Source organism: Triticum dicoccoides, chromosome 5A (assembly GCF_002162155.2).
Source record: "Triticum dicoccoides isolate Atlit2015 ecotype Zavitan chromosome 5A, WEW_v2.0, whole genome shotgun sequence".
Lineage (NCBI taxonomy): Eukaryota > Viridiplantae > Streptophyta > Magnoliopsida > Poales > Poaceae > Triticum > Triticum dicoccoides.
The window spans coordinates 20,816,753-20,824,604 of record NC_041388.1 but is presented as its reverse complement, the minus strand read 5'-3'; positions in this window follow the sequence as shown (position 1 = coordinate 20,824,604).

Genomic DNA, 7,852 nt, shown 5'->3' with positions numbered 1-7,852 from the left:
GTAGAGGAAGTAGTCGAACAGCAGAGGGATGCTCAGGGGGACCTACGCGTCGGACAACGGTCACTCTGATGAAATGCGACACCACAACGGCTGCAAATTCCACCGAAAGAACAACTTAGATCATCACATCTCAGTAAAGTGTCAAACTTTTGTCTTCTACTTTTTTAGCAAGATCATCATGAGTATAATTTTTTAGCAAGATCATCACATCTTAGTAGGTCTCAAAATTTTGTCTTCAATTATTTTATCAAGATCATTATGAGTATCAAAAAAATAACAAGATCATCACATCTCAGTCAAGTGTCAAATTTTGTCCAACATCCATCCATCCATTCATCTATCATTAACTTTACCACATACATTCGTCAACATGACCTAACATTAAATATATGACAAACAAAGTTTCTAAAAAAATTCACCGACATTCCATCCATCCACCATCTATGATTCTAACAACATCCATGAATCCATCTAAGAAAAATTTATCCAGACATCCATCCACCTAAAAACAGTAGCAAGAAGAAGAAAAAACATACAAAAAATCTATTTATCTAACTATCTATCCATCCATTCATCTAGCAGCACAGCAGCGGCAGGGGAGCAACGGCAGCAGCGGGGGGAGCGGCAGGATGATGGGGGAGCTCACCGAGGGAGCAGGGGACGTGGTGGCGGAGGTGGTGTCGGAGGGGCCGGCAACGGGTGGCAGAGCGTGGGCGGCTGGGGGCTCCCCGATGCTCACCAGCAGCAGAGGAGGGCCGGGAAGGGGGCGTCGGACCATCGGAGCCGTGGCCGCAGCCAGCTCACCACGAGAAGGAGGGTCGGGAAGGGGGCGAGGACGACGGGGCCAGTCCCGGGACGGGGCCACGTGGTGCGGGGCGGCCGGGAACGACCAGCGGTGATGCGGGGCGGGCGAGGAGCGTGGGGAGGGGTCGGTGTGACGCGGCCAGGACGGGGGCGGCAGCGGTGCAGATGGGGGCGTCGGCGGTGCGGGGCTGGGATGGCCGGTGGCGGGGGGATCGAGTGGCGGAGGGCGGGGATCGAGCGGCGGAGGGCGGGGATCGAGCGGCGGCGGGGCTGGATCGAGCGAGGAGGGTGGATGAGTGGTTGGGGCGTGGGGTGCCCGGTTGGATAAGGTGTGAGGTATGCCGACGGTATAGTCGTCGACATAGGTTCTTTCCACCTATGCCGACCGTTGTGCCGTCGGCATACCTGCTTTTTTGTTTTTTGTTTACATCAAATTCAATTTATTTAAAAAAATGTCCTAACAAAATGTAATTATTAATGTCTTGGTCTCAGCACACTGTAAAAAATAGTTCCACCTTGCCACCCCGTCCCGTCTAACCCTGACATAGATGACCGCCGGATCTAGCTCTTTGACTTGCGCCGGACTGGGTCTGACCGGTGGACCTTTTCACCTGATTTTCGTAGCCCAGCCCATAGCTGCACCCCCCAACACCATCCCGGCCCAACCCACCCAAAGATACCCTCCGTGTCGGCCCGACGTGGCCGTTTCCCCCCTTCGGGGCACGGCGGCAGCCACGCCTGTGAGGTCTACATGGAGGGACGGGGGCCCTGGTGGGGGGTAGCAATGCCACCAAAGCGTCGCACCGGGCCCTCATACATGAGGGGTGGTGTGGTGGCATGTCTGAAGAGGCGGCACGCGTCTCCGGGGTGAGCCCTCCCCTCACGGACGGCGCCGCCGCCGGCACCTGGAGGGGGGGAACGGATGCGTCGGGTCTACACGGAGGGGATCTTCCCGTGGATCTGGCCCGGATGTTGCTCCAAAGTGTTCCTATGGGCTGACCTAACACAACCGAGTGAATACGTCCACTGGTCAAAGCCCGTCCGTGCAAAGTCAAAGGGATAGATCCCGTGGTCAAACACTACAGGGTTAGGCGGGACGGGGTCAAACACTACAGGGTTAGGCAGAACGTCTACTACCGTGTCATCGCCGTCCGTGAGGGGGGGCCACGCACCGGAGAGGCGTCCCGCCTCTTCGGACATGCCACCACACCACCCCGCATGTATGAGGGCCCGGTGCGACGCTCCGGTGGCATTGCTACCCCCCCAGTGCCCCCGTCCCGCCTAACCCTGTAGCGTTTGACCACGGGATCTAGCCCTTTGACTTTGCACGGACGGGCTTTGACCAGTGGACCGCCCCACCCGGTTGTGTTAGGTCAGCCCATAGGAACACTTTGGAGCAACATCCGGGCCAGACCCACAGCAAGATCCCCTCCGTGTAGACCCCACGCGTCCGTTTCCCCCCTCCAGGTGCCGGCGGCGGCACCGTCCGTGAGGGAGGGCACACCCCGGACACGCGTGCCGGGCGTTTGCAACCGTCACAACACTTCCAGACTTGTGAGAGGCCGCCTATGCAAGATTTGGCGGCATGCTAGCCCCCGGAGGCCGCCGGCCACAGCCGTAGACGCGCGAAGGGCAATCCGCGTAGAGGGAATTTTTCGGATACTTCTCCATCACCAAAAATTATGAAAAAATACCATCGTTCCTATAGCACATGTGCCCGCGTCGTGCAAAAAAACTCATGATTTTATCGCGCTCCGAGTATTTAGTAATATTGACACCGCATCATTACCGCAGAACGTCTACTACCGTGTCATCACCGTCCGTGAGGGGGGGCCACGCCCCGGAGACGCGTCTCGCCTCTTCGGACATGCCACCACACCACCCTGCATGTATGAGCGCCCGGTGCGACGCTCCGGTGGCATTGCTACCCCCCAGTGCCCCCGTCCCGCCTAACTCTGTAGCGTTTGACCACGGGATCTAGCCCTTTGACTTTGCACGGACGGGCTTTGACCAGTAGACCTCCCCATCCGGTTGTGTTAGGTCAGCCCATAGGAACACTTTGGAGCAACATCCGGGCCAGACCCACAGCAAGATCCCCTCCGTGTAGACCCCACGCGTCCGTTTCCCCCCTCCAGGTGCCGGCGGCGGCGCCGTCCGTGAGGGGGGGCACACCCCGGACACGCGTGCCGGGCGTTTGCAACCGCCACAACACTTCCAGACTTGTGAGAGGCCGCCTACGCAAGATTTGGCGGCATGCTAGCCCCCGGAGGCCGCCGGCCACAGCCGTAGACGCGCGAAGGGCAATCCGCGTAGAGGGAATTTTTCGGATACTTCTCCATCACCAAAAATTATGAAAAAAATACCATCATTCCTATAGCACATGTGCCCGCGTCGTGCAAAAAAACTCATGATTTTATCGCGCTCCGAGTATTTAGTAATATTGATGCTGCATCGTTACCGCAGAACGTCTACTACCGTGTCATCGCCGTCCGTGAGGGGGGGCCACGCCCCGGAGACGCGTCCCGCCTCTTCGGACATGCCACCACACCACCCCGCATGTATGAGGGCCCGGTGCGACGCTCCGGTGGCATTGCTACCCCCAGTGCCCCCGTCCCGCCTAACCCTGTAGCGTTTGACCACGGGATCTAGCCCTTTGACTTTGCACGGACGGGCTTTGACCAGTGGACCTCCCCACCCGGTTGTGTTAGGTCATCCCATAGGAACACTTTGGAGCAACATCCGGGCCAGACCCACAGCAAGATCCCCTCCGTGTAGACCCCACGCGTCCGTTTCCCCCCTCCAGGTGCCGGCGGCGGCGCCGTCCGTGAGGGGGGGCACACCCCGGAGCCCCAAGACGGGCGTCTACGCATGCATGAACACTTTCACATATGCATCGGGACCCGTGCGATGTTTCGGTGACATAGCTACACCCCGAACCCCCCAACCAACCAGAATTCCTTCCGTGTCGACCGTTTCCCCCCTCCGTGACACGGCGATAGCGACGTTCGTAACGGGAGGCAATCGATATACCATCGGGTTTGTTTTTTTAGATAAGGCATAATTATCTTGTGCAAAAGCAAAAACTAAAATAAAGTAAAAATAAAAAAACAAAGTAAAAATAAAAAAATAAAGTAATGCCCGCGTATGCCGACGGCAAGGCCGTCGGCATATATGTGCACACACGGAGGTTGTCCCATGGATCGGTGACGTGGCGTGGCACAACGATCGATGACGTGGCGAAGGGGCCTATGCCGACGGCTGTGCCGTAGGCATACCTCTGCCATAGATAAATATAAAAATTAAGTAAAGTAAACATATGCCAATGGCAAGGCCGTCGGCATACCTGCACACACACATGGATCGATGACGTGGCGTGGCACACGGATCGTTGACGTGGCAGAGGGGCCTATGCCGTAGGCATACCTCTGCCACAGATATGCCGACGGCCGCCGTTACCACCCGTCGGCGTAGGTTCAACGCCGTCAAATGGTCAGCGCTGACCGGGCAGGTGGGCCCGTGCTATGCCGACGGCCTAACCTATGCCGACGGGCCCCGTAGGCGTATCTCGGGCGGTCCCGACGGCCTCGTCTATGCCGACAGATGGATGTATGCCGACGGCTTTTCTACGCCTACGGCCTATCCTTGGCCGTCGGCATATGTCCGGCGATGCCGACGGGGGCCGTCGGCATAGATTTGGCCGTCGGCAACCCCAGTTTTTCTGGTAGTGGAGGGACGTTATGCAAATAATTTGTCCATTAGTGCTTTGAGAAAAGTAGGTAGGTTGGCTTGCTCGATAAGTAGGTTTTGGCTTGGGGTGAGTCGATTGGTAGGTATGGATTGTTCATGATCGATTGTGGAGTGTGTGTTTGTGGTGTCCCTGTTCTTAGTGCAATTGTATATCATTTGCTAGTATCCACACACACATAAAACGTATTTACATGCTCATCCGTTAGCCCGTAGTAATTTTTTTTAAAAGGTTTGTGTTTGCAATGCAGATGTTTCTTTTTTCTCTCTCTTTCCTATAACTTTGTGGGAAACAGACCGGCCGACGAAGAGGGGGAGCTGGAACCAAAATTTATTGGGTCCGACTGGGTGGGTGTGGGTAGTGTTAAGCGGGCCTCGTTTCGGCCCAGCCCGTGATAAGAGCACGTTAGGTGTTGTTGTTTCGCCCGCTCAAAAAAAAGGAGGTGTTGTTTGGCAAATTGCTCTTGGCTCCGATTTTGAAAATTTCAAGATCTGGTTTTTGAGGTTTAAATAAATCTGAAAAAAGAACACATGTACGTAGGGATGTTTTCTGCCTCATTGTGAAGTTTCATGATTATAGTTTCATATTTGAGCTACAAAAGAAAAAAAAACTCGTATTTTTAGCACATGAACTGTTCACTGTAAAGGTCCGTCAATTTGCGTACCTCACACCCAAATGTATTTCGTCATAAAAAATGACCAACATGTAAACATGTAGTATACATCCCAATGCAGGTGCGTACTTTTTTCAAAAAAAAATTGAAACATAAAATGTTGGTTTTCGCTTTTTTTTCATGCTGTTTATATTGCATCTTATAGATAGATAGAACCTATGTTTAGTTTCATCCATCCACTGGAACCGATGGTCGGAATGCTTGCTGCACCTCAATTTCGGAACTAACTAACTGCCTGTGTGAAGGCATGCATATTCTTGTGATCCTTTCATCCAATGCTCGGTGATACTTTTCATAATTAACATGATCCTTCGGTCCAAAATATGATATTCTTCATAATTAACGTGATCCTCCCTTCCAATTGATGATTCTCTTCATAATTAATGTAATCCTCCCGTCCAATGCTCGACGATAATTTTCATAATTAATATGGTCCTCCCATCCAGAGAATGATACTCACCATAATTATCATGAAACCAAAAAACTTACGAAATCAAAGCAAATCACGGCGTACCATCACGACCGTAGACTCCCTTGTAGAGATATGCGTGATATGATCTAGATCCACCTTATCTATATCCTCCTCATGCAACCCCAATTCTCTCATCATGGCTCCCGTCTAGCTGGCATCTACCTTCTCTGAACCAAACTCCCGCTGATCCATTGCTTTTCTCCTCACCTGACGAATGATTCATCAGGCAACCAACCCTAAACCCTTTCCGCCTCCCCCAACTCATCAATCAAGACCGTGCAACATGTGTGATCGACTCTGAGTCAGCTCGAGCCATAATCACAGGGGATGGAGGAATAGGGAAAATATTTAAATGGTGGCAAATCACCGCCGATAGGAGATAAACCCTAAGAGGAGGGGAAAATTTATGCATGCATACAGTTATACACATCGATAACATACGGATTTAACGGCGTGGAGTTTCACAAGGTAAGGTGTATTGTAAACTTTTATGCTATTTTTTGATAGCCGCGGCCGTGTTTAAAATGGCTAACACTTAGTGTAATTTTTTTTGTTTAGTATGGATGAGTATGGAGAAATTTATTGTTCTGTCGAGAAGTGGTGCATGTTGGTGAACAAATTTAACTCTAGGAAACGAAAGCGACTTTGTGGCAGTAGATTGCAGAAAATGTTGTTGATTTCTAGTGTGGAAATGCAAAAGTGCTTTCTGAAATTTACTAGTAAAACATATGACTTGAGTAAAAGAATGTTCGTTTTGCGTCTGAAAATGGTGACATAACATTGCGCACTGATGATGTCTTTCACATATTTGGCCTAGAGAACAAGGGTAAAGATGTGATGAAAATACTAGGTAAAGTAGGGGAGGAGGCAAAGGAAATGGTGCCTTCTCGTTTTCTGGATTCGAGAAATGGTGAAATGGTGATAGACACCAGTTGATCGAATACATTGTTAACAGTGGCACATATAACAGTGATTTTGTGCGTATAACTGTAATGGTTCTCATTGACACAGTTATAGCACCACGCTCCACCAAACATGTTCGTCATAGCTCTTACAAGTTGGTGGAGAATGTGGACACCATAAAAAGTCAATTAATTGAAACGCGTTCATGTTACACGTGTGCATTGAAGGCATCACAAAGACGGTTAAAGATGTCAAAAAATTCAAATGACCAGTGGGAAACCTTGCGCTCATTCAGGTAAATCGTAATTTTAATTTGTGTCTTTATAATTACATTTTTGTAGTTTTAAGATTGCTAATTCATTTAATAAATTATGATTTACCTGGATCAGTGCAAGATTTCCCACCGGCCATTTATTTTTTTGACATCTCTAACCGTCTTTGTGACGCCATCAATGCGCACGCGTAACGTGAATGCGTTTCAATTGAATGACTTTATGACGTCCACATCCTCCACCAACTTGTAAAAGATATGAGAAACATGTTTGGTGGAGTGCGGTGCTATAGCTATGCCAATGAGAACCAATACAGCTCTACACATAAAGTCATCGTCATACATGCCACTGTTAACAATGTTTTCGATCAACTAGTCTATCAATATTTCACCTTGTTCTTTAGTACAAATATGTGAAAGACATCATCAGTGCGCAATGTTATGTCAGACGCAAAACAAATCTTCTTTTACTTAAGTCATATGTTTTACTAACAAATTTTAGCAATCACTTCCACATTTGCACACTAGGAATTAATAACATTTTCTGCAAGCTAGTGCCACCCAGCCGTTTTCATTTTCTAGAGTTCAATTTGTTCACCAACGTGCACCACTTCTCAACAGAATAATAAATTTCTACATACCCGCCCATACTAAACGAAATATTTACACAAAGTGTTACTATTTTAAAAACGGCTGTGGCTAGAAAAATATAGCATAACAAATTACAAAAACAACACCTTACCTTCTGAAACTCCATGTCGTCGTGCATGCCGCCGGTGTATGACACGTCGGCCTGGATTACTTGCATCAGCTCTCAATGAGGAATTGTAACCCACAGCCGGCAGACATGATATGAAAGCAAGAAAAAGTTCAAGCCATCCCTTGATCTTCTAGTTCTTAAGTATTGTCGTGTCCATAACAGGAGACACTGAGAGTTCTGATTTCCACATGCTATTTAGTTTTAGTAAAATCTTTAAACTAAGT